Source organism: Acipenser ruthenus, chromosome 31 (assembly GCF_902713425.1).
Source record: "Acipenser ruthenus chromosome 31, fAciRut3.2 maternal haplotype, whole genome shotgun sequence".
Classification (NCBI taxonomy): Eukaryota; Metazoa; Chordata; class Actinopteri; order Acipenseriformes; family Acipenseridae; genus Acipenser; species Acipenser ruthenus.
Window position 1 is genome coordinate 13930586 of NC_081219.1, and position 16916 is coordinate 13947501.

The window sequence follows — 16916 nt, forward strand, 5'->3', positions numbered from 1 at the left end:
TTGCTCCGTTCTACTTATCTACCCCGTGAATACCTTGGCCAGAGGTACTTAGGGACACAATAGCGGCCAGTCTTCTCTAATGCACACAAAAACTGCCTCAGTGACAGAGAACACATTTTTCCAAAAGCAGGTGCTTGAGTTTGTCAGCGGCTGAGCCTCCACATTGTTGGAATGAAAGAACAGCTGACCTTGTGCAGGTGTGTGGAGACTAGGAGCCTGTCTTCATGCTATCAGGTTTCTCCTTGCAAGACACAAGCTCTCACTGTGTGCAGAGACAAGCGCACTTTATACACTAAGAAAAGATTATTATAATTCAACAACATTTCTGCTACTGCATGCATACATGCACGAATAGGTAATGCCTTCTCCAGGCTGGTTAGATTCATGAGGTTGAGCTCCTAGTGTCTAGAATGGAAGTGACAGTGAAAGATTTAACACTTCAGTGCTAATTCCGCCATGTGGCAATAGCCCAGTTGTAAATAGCAATCGTTTGTCTCGAGGTCTGTGGGATTTTATGTCACGGTCAAGTTATTTAACAGAGTCCTGGCCCTGGCTGTTGCTGCTAAAATCTTCAGTATTCATTTCCTTTTTTTTTTTTGTTCTGTATTTTCTGCTCCAAGCGTGATTTTCGATCTTTTTCTGTTTACTAACTTGAGTTGGCACAGTTGCAGTAGGGGCAGGTATTGCAGTTGCACACCCCCTGGCGGTCATTTCTAAAACCACCACATGTTAGCTTCAGGAGTCTTTTCAGAAGAATCCCAGGGATCTGAGCAGAAACTGCAATAGAGAATCATTCAAAACACATGGAATAGGATATTAAATAAAAAAATTAAGTAAATGCAGAGATCGTGGCCAAATGTGACATGTTTTATGTTTAAAAATAACCTTCACAGCAAGGTTTAGACTGGATCACATTAGGGTGCATGGAACAGGGAGCTATTTCAGAAACCTAAACAGCTATTAATACTCCCACCCTAAAGCTGTATCCTGGCTCTGTCATAGATCGTTTGCATTTTGTTGGTGTCCAGCGATATCAATAAGGGAGACAATAAATCACACTTGAGGGTAAAGCACCAGTAGATGGCAGTATTAAGATCTTCCACAGTGCAGATCATTAAAATAGATCAAAATAGGGCCAGACGAGCCATTGAGAAACTTGACAAGAAACTTAATAAATTGAATGCCAAACTTTTCCACTAGATTCTCGATGCCTTCACCATAACCATTCCAACCTGGGCTGTTGTAACCTCTGCAGAGATTGCGCTGTCACCCGTTACCCTGTATTGAGACAGCACTGCAGTTAATCCCTGTTAGTTTCATTAAGATGCTTACTCAAGTTCAATAACGAAAGAGCAAGCACTCGGTGGTTAAATCAATAGGGTTCGCTCCTCGCCTGTTACTCTGCATTGATTTGATCATGCAGCAGCTCAGTATTTAAATCCTGGTGCCGGAGCCCTTATTGATTTCACTAAAAGAGGGCTAATCTGGAAATGTGCTGCCCTGTCATTCTGACCTATGGGTTATTGCAGAGAGAAGTGGTTGAGTGGGTTAGAGAAGCGCGCATTCATTGAAAAGCCTGTTTAGTGTGCAGGATTTCTTCAAATAACCGATTGTTAAAATTGCGAGCATTATGTGTCGCAGGGCTGCTCTGACCCACGCAAGGTCAATGGAAACAACATGAGGAAAATATTTGGTCAAAGTCAATCATTGTGAGGACATCTGACATTGTTCTTCTGAAACCCGCTTATATAATTGTTTTATTTATTTAGTGATGTCTGGCGCGTCCCGTGCCTTTATGACCTGCTTGTATGAATGCCAACAGGCGATGAAATAAATAAAAGAAAACATTCGAAGGGATTTAATTGGTCGAAATGGCAGGCTCTTTGGATTGTTTGGAAGGGAAATTGCTTCCAAAGACTCACCAGCCTGTTCAGCAGTATTGTCTGCAAGGGGTTCTGGGTAGGCCTCTGGCAGAGGAGGTCATGTGACTTCCCTGAGGTCACCTGGCGAGTTCTAATCTGTGCAGATTTTTAACCCTCAGGATCTCCTGCTCTGTCGATTAGGTGTGGTTATCGGGGCACATTTCTGCGACCTAGCAACCCACTTTTAAATGGCGGCTTACAAAAAGATACCTGTATGCAGGCTTGATCCCTCCTGCAAAGTGTTATTATTATTTTTTTTTATTCCCTGTTTTTTTTGTTTATTACTTTTCCTGCTGTACTGTGTTTAAAATCCAATATAGGAAAGGGTGTCGTTCACGTACAGAAATATTGCAAACGTTTCCTGTACATTTTGGAACTGCTCTAGCGGATTATATAAGTGCAAAATCAATGAAGCACAAAATACAAAATATAGACAGTGGGATAAAACCACCAAGGATGATTTAAAAACACTTTAAACATAAGGAAAGAATAGAAGAAGAAAAAAAAAACGGAGCACTGTAACTTTTCAGAAAAACAGAATGTTTTCCCAACACTAGATTGCATCTCTCAGCCAGGCTAATTTTCTCAATTCTTTTCCACAACCCTGAACCACAGTCCTGTGGCATGGGAACAAGAACAGTCAAGCCTTTCCAAACACTGTCTCCTCTCTCCAGCAAAGTATTCCTCTGATATTTTGTGGTATGTGGCACAGTTCCACCTGAAATCAGGGTTTACCATCCCATCGCATCCTGGCCTCAGAAATATTAGCCTGAGCAGTGCTGTGTAGTGTTATGGCAGTGGTATTATACTGGCTTTAGTTACTATGAGTCTGGCTTTAGTAACAAATGCCCTAGTCAAATGCTTGATGAAAGCAAGGCATTCTTCACACACGCATCTAGCGCAGAATACAAAGCATGCTGCAAGTTACAGAAATAAGCCAGGAGAAAACATGGGATTTTAAAAAAAAAGTTTTTACTTAGAAAGAAAGGGATATTTTTTAACAAACTGCAAAACTTGTTTGCTTGACCTCAAGACACACACAGCTCAACTGATTGAGCCATTTTCTATTTCTGGAATAAATTCAGTGGTTTACAACTGTTGTAGAATTGTGACTTTAAAAGTGATAATCAACAGGGGCTTGTGCAATTAATGATTAGAAGAGAAGTTAGGTTCAATGCTTAAAAACCCTTTGAAGAAAGAAAGAAAGAAAGAAAGAAAGAAAGAAAGAAAGAAAGAAAGACTGGTATACAAACAGAAGTTCTGCCCAGATTGAAAGTAAAACGTATGCTGCTAATCTCTATCTCTGGGAGTCGATTTCTCCGAGTTACAAATTGCAAGTGAAAAATATATTTAACGTGATGAATAGTTTTAATTTGCTATATTCCTCTAGCGGTCTCACAAAAGAATACAATATGAACCTTTGTGTTGAAGTGAAAAAAAAAAAAAAAAAAAAAAAAAAAACCTTGGGAATGATCTCATCACGTTTGCTCGATAAATTAAATAAAATTGCTGAAATAAATAGCCGGAGCTTGAAAAAAAAAAAACATAACGAGGGCCCGGGCGGGTGACTGATTTTTGGCACAATATGAAGAGAATGGAAGGAGTGCTGCTTGGTGCTTACCCCAAATGAAAGCCCTGCTTAGTGGAGCAGAGATCAACATGAAGAGAACGGCCCTGCTCCACCTGGGGCTTTGTTATTGATAGGTCTGTCATCTCCGCTAATATTGGAGCAGTAATGGCAGTTGATGATTAGGCCACTCCAGAGCTATTACCTACATTTCTTATCCTTTAACCAGAGCTCTGGAAGCTCAGCTGGGAAACAAAGGCTGCCTTCATGAGGCACAGGCCTAAATTGCAGGCCTGAGTCCACCTGACCTGAAAGACATAACTGTACGCTTTCTGCAGGCCTTAGAAGTCTGGGACGAGATAAATGTCAAAGGTCACGGCACGGTGTTATCTGAAATGAAGGGGCTCTGAATGACTGGGGCGCTGACAGAAGCCTGCAGTTAAATTACAGAAAATTGGCTGTTTTGTCAACATTTCATCGGCAGATTTACTGAAAAACAACTCTGGGCCTAGTCGTCTCTCACAGACAGTTAAAGGATTGAGTCAGTCAGAACTGACTGACAAACAAATCTCCTCTGTCTGTCTCAATAGGAGATATTTAATATCATCTCTTTTTAATGATCCTTAAGTGACTGAAATTACATCTCAGTGGAAACACGTTTGACTAGAATAATAATGGAAAGGGGAAAAAAAATCATAATAATAAAATTAATAATGGTGAGCGATTGCCACTGACTTTTTAGGATTGTGACTGAAATTAATCACCTCGCTCGCGCTTAGAGATAAGCAGCTGCTATCAGAGAGTGATCTTAAGCGAAGAAATAATGAAAAGTGTTTTTTTTTTACAGTTGTCAGAAATCATGCCAAAGTCCATTGCATTCTAATAATCAAATTTTTCATTTCCTAAGGTTTCTGTGTCTGTATAATATTATGTTTTATTCTTAAAAACAGAGGTGTCTAACCCTAAACCTTTAATTCTGTTTAATGTGTGATTTGGTTTTTTATAAAAAAAATGCTTTTTATATTTCAAGATACACATTCTCTTAACTTTTATATATATATATATATATATATATATATATATATATATATATATATATATATATATATAAACAACTTTTAGTATAAAAATCACAGAACAGTTTTTAAATTTTTCTGACAGAGATTAATCCTGACTGGGGTGTAACAGCTGCTCCTGAATATCGGGCTACATGTACAAATGACAATATATTTGTACAGCAAGACATAAATAGAAAAGGCAGGGACTATACAGCTCAGCAGCGAGATGCTAACAAAAACAACTGCCAGTACAACCTTTTGTTAAACGCAGTCAATGCTCACAGTGCGTATGTTTGCACAGCGTAGCCCCAGAATGGAGTTTCTCCCAGTGTTTACTGATACGAGCCTCAATCCACCTGCTTGCCTTCGAATAAAAGATGTTTCAGTGCATGGATTGCAGAAGAATCGTATTACCAATGCTCACTTTCCTAATAGATACGGCACACATAAGGATCTATGTATGCTCTGCTGAAACAATAACTGGTTTATGAACCAATTGGCAGCGTGCGTCAAGCACCTTTTTGTGTGTAGTAGCTGGAAGAATAAAAGGCAAATAACATGACAAACCTCTTACGGAAATAACAAGGTGCTAAGCCTGTGTTGACATGGGTTGCCGCAGCAAACACTGGATGAGTCTGACCTGGGTGGTACTTGAATGGGAGACCTTCATTGAGTTAAGCAAAGGGGTGGTTCAGGCCGGGAACTCACTTTAACCTGAGATCAAATCACGTCAACATCCAGCATAATTTAACTGCTTCCAGTACTCAGAGCAAATTGTTCAGTCGAATAGCAAGGATGTTATTTGGCTTTCGATAAACAGTGCGTCCAATGATTGGCAAGGAAGGGATTTATATCCTATCTCAAACCATTAGGTCCCCGCTGTGCACCAAAGTTCACCTCCTCCCCAGCCTCCATATGCTTTCTGGCTTTGTTTAACAGGGGAGGGCCGATAACCTGTTCATCTGTCTGTCCTTTCTAAACCAGAATAGGGGTCACGTGTATTTCTCCAGCTGCATGGAAAAATGTGTTTTTTTTGCACGATGTTACCCTAACCCTTTTCTGATACAATTCTGTGCTTTGCATGTATGGTGCAAAAAGATTTGCACATTAAGTACATGGTAACTATGCATACAAATCTTGTAAGGAAGTAAAAGTACACATGCATTTACTCAGTAACTCATATGAAAATACACAGTAATGAGAGATACTTAATGTAAAGTGTTACCAATAACAACAACAATAATAATGTTCTACATACATTGGTCTTTTGTTTAACATGCAATGTCTACAGTATCTACTCTATAGCCCGGCATTTCAATCTATAGAGCTCTCCTAGGATGTAGAAATCGCTTCCCAGATAAACAACCAAATATCCACATAGAAATATGCAGCAGCTTACAGTACAGTAAATACAAAAAAAAAAAAAAAAAACACAGAGGCTGGGGGGCTGAAACAATAACGAGATCTAGTCACACAAACACCCCCTCAGCGAGATTCTCAGACAGTCTGGAAGCAAGATTTAAAGCAGGAATCTGTGATGAAGCAGGCAGGATTTGTAAACCCCCCCCTGAGTTCTCCAGCCACCTGCGCGATGCTCTGGACCTGAGCTCTGCAGTCTCAGAGACAGCAGCCCAGGCTTTAACACAGCACCTCCTCTTTGTCACTGCTGGCCATGCATCCTCGTGTGGAACACTGCGTGTGTCTCGTGTTTTAGACCAGAGCCCTCCAACCTTCATGACGGAAACAGCCATTGGAAACAATACCAAGAAGTTTAGCTGGACTGCACACTGCTTCCTTGTGCTCCTCGAATAGGTTATACATTGTCACAAGTTTCATTTCGATAAAGGACGGGGCCAGTTAGGGGGCAGAACGACCATTAATACATCATGTATTTGTGTCTGCTGCTGTATTTGTGAACATACTATTTAGTAACACTTTGCTGTTTCTCTGCTAGACTTTAAAACTGCATGGAATTTTTTTTTTAAAGGTCATTTTTTAAACTAAACACAACCGCACGCTTCACAATTGCACGTGACGCGCGATAAGCTGCCTACAGGTTCCTGAGGTCGACTGTCGCTTTGCTGAAGTCGCCAGTTCGGTGCTGCCCCTAGTGCTGGAATGCAGTATTGGCGACAGGTGATTTCTGATGCAATGGGACACACTGGGGTTTTTTGCAAGCAGGAGAGGTCAAGGGGTTAAAAGAAACAAATAAAACATGTAGGAAACATTTTGATTAAACTTGACTTCCTCCATGCACTCCGCATACTGTATTTAACCTGCGTCCCAGGGCGAGCGGCCTCTTGTTTTGTCTGGTTATTTCTTGACAAAGGCAACCAGAATCCCTGTCTTGTTGTTGGAGCCACCAGCAAGTTACTGAAGGAGGCTTAAAAAAACATCTTTCATTAAAAGATAAACCCTGGGAATCAGATACCCCCCCCAACGATAAGATCTTTTAATGCGGTAACATGGAATTATGGGTGAAAATTGTAATTTCGTAAATAAGCACCTGTGATCCCTTCTGAAAGCCTCCAGTATGCAGCTGGAGACAGAGGAGAGGGTTTGCTCTTGCAACTCTATCCGGTTTGAGGTGGGTGGATTTGCTGCAGATCTAACCCCAGGGCTTTAATATTAGAGCTGTGAAGGTCAGCCTCTGAACAGGAGAGTTTTTGCAGGTGTGCTGCTGAAGGCTGCTGCGGGGAAGCTTGCTCACATTCTGTGGTAGACAACGCAGCGCTGAGGTGTCCTTTCTCATATCTGCGGGTAGAAGCTGAGTGGGCCCCGGACCATGCTTTAACCTTTGCCACAAGCAGGAAGAGTCAAATATTTAACACTTATAAAAATCTAAGTAAATAAATGACAACATTCGGACACATAAGGGTTTGATGAGGCTTTTTCTTTTCCAATGTTGGACTTTATCGACCACCGTACAGCTAATATATATCTATACACTGCTGTGCAAAAGTCTTAGACATGTTGCATTTTTCTACTCTGATGCATTATGAGCATCAACAATTTCTTCAAAGCTTACACTAGTGTTTTCTACTATTCTAAAAACCTTGACTTGCATAAAGTAGAAAAAACATTGAGTGAAAAAGCTTGCATCACTCCATTTTCAAAGTGTGATATCCGAAGCATAATCAACAAGTACAGAGAAACATCATCTGTAATTGACAAACCCAGGGCTGGAAGACCCCAAAAGCTGTCTAACAAGGATGAGCAATACTTGAATATAATATCCTTAAGGAATAGAAAGAAGACAAGCGTTGAATTGACAACAGAACTGGCAGAAGGCACAGGTGTCGTTGTCCGTCCATCAACCCCATTAACAGATTTAAATAGAAATAAGCGAGTGTAGTTACCATGGCATCAGAAGCCTATAAGTACCTGCACTTTTTGTTTTCGAACGCACCTTTCTGTTTGTAAGTCTCTCACTTTTTGTTTGTTTGTCACTGAAATCTTATTTGCTTGTGTTTTGCACATCAGGGCCACTGTAAAGAAGAGAGCTGGTGGAGAAGAGCGATGGATCCATACTGTAATAGTGTGTATATGCGTGAATAAAACTAAGGACACTTCAGTGGACAGACTTTCAGCTTCCTGCATTCATCACAGATGAGCTGAAACGTTCCAGGCAAGATTCTCCCAATTCTCCCTGTGCGGTTTGGGTTGCTCCTCCCAGTTTTCCTTGTCCTCTGTCTCTGATTGGTGGATCTGTTCACTGTTTCCCAGGCATTCTTGGGTGTGATGACGTCACTGCTCGTATGCAGCGGATTACCGGGGGTGAAGTGCAGCTGACACGCCCCCAAGCCCCCCCCCAGGTAGGTTGACTCAGTGATTGATTGGCATGGCAGTTTGATGGATGTGGCAGGTGAGCTGCCCTTTCCCATATTCTCTCCCCAGAGTTTCAAACCATTCCAGAGGTCACTTGATTCACAGGTGTTCCAATGCTGGCTTGCACAGATACAACCCAAAAGCAAGAGCATCCCTGTACAGCTAATAAATCACAGATCTCCTGACTAACAGCTCAGGCTGTCCCGTTAAGCAGGTGAGGTGCTTGCTTGCAGGCTTTCTCGTATTAATCCAGTTTATTCATTATTGATCATTGCTGCTATTTTAGGATTTGCAGCTGATTTAAAAAAATATATATTATCGGTTTTAAAGGCAATAGTTAAACAAAGCAGCGGTACCAAAGTGCAATTGAGTGCATTTTCTAAAAATAAAAAAAACGCATATTGATTAACACTTAACAGGTTATTATGTACAACTCCAATATTTTGAAAGGTCATTTACTGACATGACCGTGAACCCTAAGGGACGTGTGTGTATTGATCACTTTGTGCCTGGGCTCCCTCCCCAATCGATCCCTCTGAAAATGAGATTCTGCATGTCAGTCACGCACTCAAATAAGCTCTTAAATAACTCTTGAGTACAAAGCTCTGAGAGTGTTTCCCTCAGTGCTGTATGGCAGGCTGTCATTAATTAGGAACAGCGTACGCCAGGCTAAATATGATTTGCAGTACCAGTCCATCAGAAAAAAAAAGAAATGATTGAAAAGCTGGCAATCGAATCCTGTCATTATATTTTGCAATCCAGCACTAGTCTCATTTTCCAAACCAGAATGACGAGTCTGTTCTATATTTCCTCGAAGGACATTTCTTCTCTGTGAAATGAAGTCCGCCCTGCCAATATCCAAAGCTTCCAAACTGCTATGAAGGGATGTGGTAGAGTAGGCTGTAATAGTTGCCATCTACAGTGCAATAGTTCATGGTGCAGCCTAGTCACTGTGCACAGCATGCCCCACAGCCCAGCTACTAACCACACCATACACACACACTTGATTATGGATGGCGAACAAACAATCCAGGTACAATACATGCTGCTTGAACCCAATAGAACACTGTGCTATACAAACATACCGCCAGCAAATAGATGCTGCAAAGTCCACACCTGCAATACATGAGCCACCTACTTTCAAACAGGCTTCCAAACCGCTTAGGTGTTGTCCACCCAGTTTTTCGAAACACCTGTTATGTTCACCACTGTTGTATTGGGCTGCAGTAAGCTTGCATAACCACTCAGATTTCAGCGGCTCTTCAGAACTTACCAGATCACTCCCTGCAATTATGCTCCCAGGCTGATTATACGTGTGACGTTCAATAAGTAGACTCTTTCCCCACCCTGCCCTTTTCTTCACCCCTTCAGGATGACCACACCGTGGCCGAAGATGTCATGATCGAATCCTCACGGCACTCTGCACGGTACACATTGAAATAAAGATTGATGACTGGGGTTGCCTGTACTCCAAGTCATGTAGAACTCTTTACCAGCGCTGGGAGACCTCAAACTAGATAGGGATCATTTTTCTTACCGCTGGACGAGAACTTAACCAAGACCTGGCCTTGGAGAACATTTTAAATGTTTAAGTAGGCAGGCCACTTGAAGCTTGACAGTTTGAGACCATCAATCAGACGGCTAACCCAGGATCTTAGAAAGGCATAAGTGGTTTAGTGCAAAGCAATGAAAGTGCGTTCACTGCTCAGCAAACTAAAAAAAAAAAAAAAAAAACTGTCCTACAGGTGATCAATTGTTAAAAGACACTGGTAAACAAATACAGAGTAGATCCTGCTGCTAATTGGAATGCTGAGACGTTTACTATCAATATGCAAATGAGCAATGCCATTTCTTTTACAGAGCTTCAAGCTTTATGGCGAAGAAAGGTAATGAAATAAATATGAAGTCAACTAGCTGGTGCTGGCAGACTCCACAGTGCTTATTGCACAGGTCTTCCATTCACTGCTCCATGATGTCATTCCGTATGGCAGTCTTGCACCTAATTACGGGCAGCTGACTGGGACAAATTCTCCATTTCCTTCAATAAGCTGTGGTTTGGAACTACTACCCTGGGTCACTTGAAAGGCGGTAGCTAAAACATTTTTTTTAACGTACCATAAAATGCATTTAAATAACTGTAACTTTCTTTTTCCTAGTAGATAGCACGCGCGTTATGAAAAATATTTACATTGTTTTTTTTTAATCTCGGAAGACGTAATTCTGAAAGTACCAATGAGAAGAGAAATAAAAGTAAACTGTAATTTTCTCGTCTCTTCTGGGGAGTTTCTCCAGCACCTCTTTAAATGTCAAAGTGTTTGGCACACAGCTGGATCTAGGGCTCTCTTGAGGAAGCAGTGTGGGTCACCGTCGACTATAAATTTTAGATTCTCTGGGCTGGAATTATTCATGGCTACAAATAATTTCAGCTTTGTTGTATTTGTAAGTTTCACTGCTAAACCTGGACATGTTTTTTGTGTAAAGAAAATGAATAAATAAATAAAGAGAGCTAATAGAGAAACAATGACATTATTCCTTAAAGAGATCGTAAATATACTGGTCAAAAAGAAACATACATGGTAGGCATTCTTTTCTTTTTACAAATCCATCTTCTTCAAGGCACTTACAAAGTATCTGTGATGTTTTATAAGTACTGCATACCCATTGCATCATAACCTCAGTGCAACCTCTGATTAGCCCCCCAAAGAAGTCTTTAAGCTGAGGGAACACAAAACCACTTTGTGGATTGGAACTTGGTTTCAGGAGGCTAGGTTTCAGACCACTGCAGGGCACACCAGGGGAGACCTGAGGTTTGATACACCAAAGCTGCATCAAACTAGGTCTCCCAGTCTCCTGGAACCAGGTTTCAAGCCTCTGATTTACACATTAAGTACATTGTAACTATGCATAATAACACTGTAAATATGTGTAAGTACACTTAATGTAATGTGCTACTGAGTTTAGATTCTCAATGATATTGCGGGGGTCTCTCAGGCCTGTACTTGTTGTGACAAACACACAAGGTGAATCAATTATACTATCTAGACAAACCTGTCCCTCAACACTTCCATTCACTCTGAATTACAGCAATCTGCACATTTTTTGATCTCATCAGCCCAGCAGGTGTTAGGAGCCAGTCCGTTTGCAAATGTATGGGGCTCTCCCGAGCATTGTGTGGTGCTGAATTACCCAGTACTGTACCTATCAATGCAAGCAGGGTGGGTACCATCATGTGCACTGTGCATGTGACTGTGCTTGTATGTCATGTGAGACACCGATGGGTTTGTCTCTATTCTCTGGTAAACAAAAATCATTAGGAAATAATTTGCTGAGGTTGCCCCCAGTATGCATTCCTAACCTGAAGATCAATCGCTTAGATATTTGTTTTGTTCTCCTGGAATGCTTTATTGACTTCACAGCATCACATACATCTGAACTGGCAGGAGGGAGGGTCTGTGGATGTTTGAAGATTCTGTAGATTTTTCCATACAGTCCATTCAGCGTAGCGATACAGTAAACATGGACAAATCTGTTACATATCATTATGAGTTACACATCCATAAATGTGCTATGATATGTCAGTTAATAATAATAATAATAATAATAATAATAATAATAATAATAATAATAATAATAATAATAATAATAATAGTACATCAATAATTATATAATTATTATTATATCATGTAACTAAGACATCTTAAGAAACTGTATCATTACTTTTTAAGCTTGGATATTTCCCCTGGTTGTGCAGTGATAAGATTATATTGTAATTACAGTGTTACCCCTTTTTATCAATAAATTGTCTTCCACGCTTTTAGTAACAGAAGTCTAACAGTGGATGCTTAGACTACAGTCTGACCCAGCGCTGCATTCTCCACACACTCCTAATGCAATTTGTTCTCCTGTTGCATTGTTTCAAGATAAACCGGGTGCACATGTGGTAATCATTTCTCCCAGTAAAGAAGCAACACTCTCCCACATACGGAATGGATCTCTGCCTGTCCCTTCCCATCACCCCTTGTCCTGGCGCGCGCTGTTTGGACGTGTGAAGCTCTTAAGCAGAACCAGATTTGGAGGGCTGGTCGTCGTGGGCTGCCAGGGAAGAGGCCAGGCTTGAGCCCGGTCCCTGGAGCGTGTGAACGATCAGGCGGCACTTAGCAACCGGCAACAAATCCTGCAGTGAGAATGTACCGGGCGGGGCCTCCGAGGTGAAATTCCACACGCCAAGTATCACAAACCCATCGCTTAATTAATAATTAATTGCAGCTGTGAGGAGTAGAGACCTGTGTGTGTGTGTGTGTGTGTGCGTGTCTGTGTGCATGTGTGTGTGCATGTGTGTGTGTGTACCTGCTCCATCATCCTAAATAGGCTGAAGGTTTTAGGTTTAAGGACAATGCAAGGCAGTACTTGTGCAAGTGCCAGTTCATTGCTTATACTATAATTACTCTGTTACAGAACTAGATAAACAACTAAGGCACCTGCTCTTAATTACATACTAAGGGATCTTAAATGAACCTAAACCAGTCATACAAGAAGATCACCAGGTTCATTTTCAAACCGGTAGCTGAAATCTACTGTCTATTGATTTTAATAAATAATATCTGGATTGGAGTGGCCTGCATGAATGCATTGCAAATTACTCCACACAACATGGCATTGGTATGTCTTTGGCATGTCTATCGTCACTGTGGGTTTCTTGGTGCTATTAGGATAATTTAAATGCCCCCCTCCCCTCTTTCATTAATGAACTGTCTATTTTCTCAAGGGTGAGGTTAAAAGTGGATTTGTCTCAAACAGCTCATGTCCGTCCATCAGCTTGCTTGCAGAATGAGCACTTGACACCCCAGTGACATGGCGGGGGGAGAAGTTTACAAAAACATTTAGAACATTAATTCGATTATGGCTCGGCTTTGCCTTTCTTTCAGGTCAAAGTTAAATCGGAGTGCCATGTTTATCCAAGGAGCCGAGAACGGAGAGAACTCTCTTTCTAAATCTCAGCCTGGAGTTAAGAACACCCGACAGCTACAGGTCCTCTTGTCTGATTGACTTGCTTCTAAGAAAAGTGAAATGTGACGTAGAGAAAAACCAAGACGCTGGGGAGTAATGTGGTGGCGATGAAGAATTAAAGGGTTAAATACAAAGTACTGTATACTTTCACAAGGCACTCCCAGCTAGCAGTTTAAAAATAAACTGAAAGAAAGGAACATATTTACCTTATAATCATTTAGACTTGCTGAGCTGATTTCTGCAAACAAAAATATCGCCCTGTGCTTAAAGCAACAGACAATTCGACTGCCCTTCCTCGCCAGTTTTAATAGGTTCAATAATTAGTTAAGATCCTGGGTGGAATTGAATTTACAACACAGTTGAAAGAAAGACCTATTTTTTGAACGGGAGGGGAATGAAGCCATTCTAGCAGATGGACGTCTTTTCGTCTTCCCTCTTTCCCAAGCCATTGGATTTCATTTTTTACACAGAGCAGGGGGGGGGGGGGGGGGGAGGGTCAGCACACAAAGAAACGAGATACTTCCTTGCGCAGACCTGAATCAGAAGAATCACAGTATTTCTACCTCTGCAGACAGATGCTCCACAGTTTTTGAAAGACTGCAGACTGTTTGGTTGCTGTTGCTGTTCTCTTTGTGTATTAATTTTAACAAAAGAACAATGTGTTTCTATACCAGACACTTCTCTGTAAACAAGAGTAAGAAGCAGGTGGACTATACCGAACATGGTTCAGGCTGGGTTTACAAAGGGAATCCAGTTTAAACACTGCATTCAGGGGGCAAAGTGGCTAGTGTTTCAGAGCAGGCATTGGAGGCTCCTGCAACACCCTCTGCAGCCATGCGTAGCTATTACCCCTATTTCATTTCAAGGGCTCTGCTTTGAGAGACACTCGTGCTGACTTTGTACCGTTGAGGGGGGATTTCGAGTGTTTTCAGCCCAGTGAAACAAAAAGTACCAACACGTCGTTCTGCCATTTTAATAATCACAAAATATAAAAAAAACGCATGTCCTGGGGTGTTCATAGGGAGGTTAAAGTCCAGTCAGACTGTCTTCAATTTTTATTTTATTGGTATACAACCAAATCTAATGTAAGGTCATCAAGTTTATTAGCCCCAGTGTTAGAATCCAAGTGATGGCCCTATAAGTATTCCACACTGCCCTTCCATTCATTCTAGAACGCAGTGAGATACCAAGCAAGCTGACAACACAGGAATGCAAAGGTGTGACCTGGAATTGGGGGTCAGGACTCCAGAACAGGCTCCCCCGCACCACTTTATAATACACTAACCACCCCATGCACTCAACAGGGATCACAAGCTCTGGGAAGCATGATTCACAGGTTAGCAAGAATGCAGAAAAAACCCCAGCTTTGACCGAATATTACATGGCATTGTTATTTTTTATTTATTTAAGAGCTACAATAACAAAATGCATTGAGCAGCGTAGTTACAAGTTAGTTAGCGTTTTGCCCCCGAGCCAGCCAGTAAATCCCTTCTGTTTAGACAGATGGCGGGCTGTCCTTTCGTCTGGAGCAGTTATTTTAATTTTCCACACAACAACATCCCGGAGAAGCCTTTGAAAAATTCCAAAGGCAACATGTACCTAATTCTTTAATATGAGAATTATTGATTCAGACCAGACTGTGCAGAGACCCCACTACCCCGGGTTCTATCTCTCCGTGTATCTAAATCTGGACTTCCGTGCGGAGCTCTGGGTTTGAGGTGGATCTCAGCCGGGCTGGCCTGAGGGACAGCATGGCAGGATTACTGAAAATGTGAACCAGGTGCCTTCAGATACCACAAGACCACGCATCTTCTGCTTTCTGTTTTGATGCGCCCATATCAACACAGGCAACAAAAACAGAATAAACCTCGAACTGGAGTTGCAGAACGTCTGGTCTTTCTAAGCTGCAGACTCAAACCCCCCTGAGATTTTAATATATCATTTTCCTCGTTCATTTATTACCTGTGTAATAGCCTAATGTGCATACTCTGTATGATTCTCACATTGTTTCTGCTTAAATTGAAACATACAAACAAGTACTGCAAAACCAAAAACTCTCAGCGCAACGTTAATATCATACCCCACCTTTTCAGGAAGAGTTATTTTTATAATAGGTAAAAGAAAAAGTAAAAAGTGTAGATGATATAATGTATCCCTTTCAATTATTGTTTAAATTGTTGTTTTGAAGGGGGGTGTTTTAGATGAGGGACATGGGCTCTGCATCTGATTCATGTAGTCATTTGTACAATGCATTTACCATGCTTTACTACACTTGCTTCAGATCAGTACACGCTTTGTCAAACTATCTACTGTGCGCAATGCCAAGAACTCACTTCCCCTGTCAGATTCGAACCCAGGCCTCCTGAGGTGAACAGCATGGAAGGCTATCAGCATGCTGTTTCACCTCTCCCCTATTGTATGACATCCCTTATGCTTGTCCTTAAATCTTCCCGTTGATGTCTAAGAAAGCTGTTCTGTACACTTAGTTCATCTAGAACCTGAAAGCCACCTGCTGTCTTCTCATTGGTTGTTTTTGTATCCTGCTTGGCGAACTTGTTTTAGTTTATGTGATGCGTCTGATGGCGAAGTTCCTTATCCTTATCAAGTTGCTCTTTCATTCCCAAGGTTTTAAGTCTTTGTATCTTGGTGTGGAATGGCTTTTCATAAATATTATGCCTATAAACGACAATTATAAACCTAAAAACAAGCCCAGACTTTGTTTCAGCCTAGTAAGTAAACAATAATCTGAGTCTTACCAACAGTAATTACTCTTTGAGTTTGTTATTGGGATACCTCCGAGGCATGGAATTAGCTGCCATTGTATTCTCGGAGACACTAGACTGGAGCTGCACTGTGCGGCCATATGGTGCTTTACTCAACATTATGAACAGTTCACTACACTGCAATATAGTAATCAATACCGGGTCCCTAATGTAAACGGTGGTGGTTTGTAGGTGGCTACATTGTTGCCATATCAATCATCGAAACAATACAAGGCAGCGGAACAATCAATAGCGGAACAATACACAGAATCAATGAAAAGAAACGTGTGCTGAATCCATTGCTAAATACGATTAACAGGAGCCCTTTGGAGTGATGATTTAGAGAATGATACGTGCCTGACACTTTGCTGACCGCGTGCCGCCCTTTAAATTATTAAACATGCTTTCACATTATCTGCTGGCCACTGGATACCGATTGTACGAGGCATGGATACAATTATGTGTGTTTAACTGGTTCAGTGGCTGACAGACATATTTATGGACATTTAATGAAAATTGTGAAGCATGATGTTGGGAAAGTATGGAAAATGAAAAAGGTACAGTAAAATCAATTAAATATACACTACTATTAAAAGTTGTACTTTTTATATGCTTTTTATTTTCACATTGTAAATATGTTTATATTATATAAAACATTTTCTTAAAACAACACACAATGCTTGTTTAATTGAGTTTCCTAGTCTGAAACACATGTTCACAAACTACACTGAGGGGAAACACAAACCAAGGATCATTTAACCCTTCCATCCCT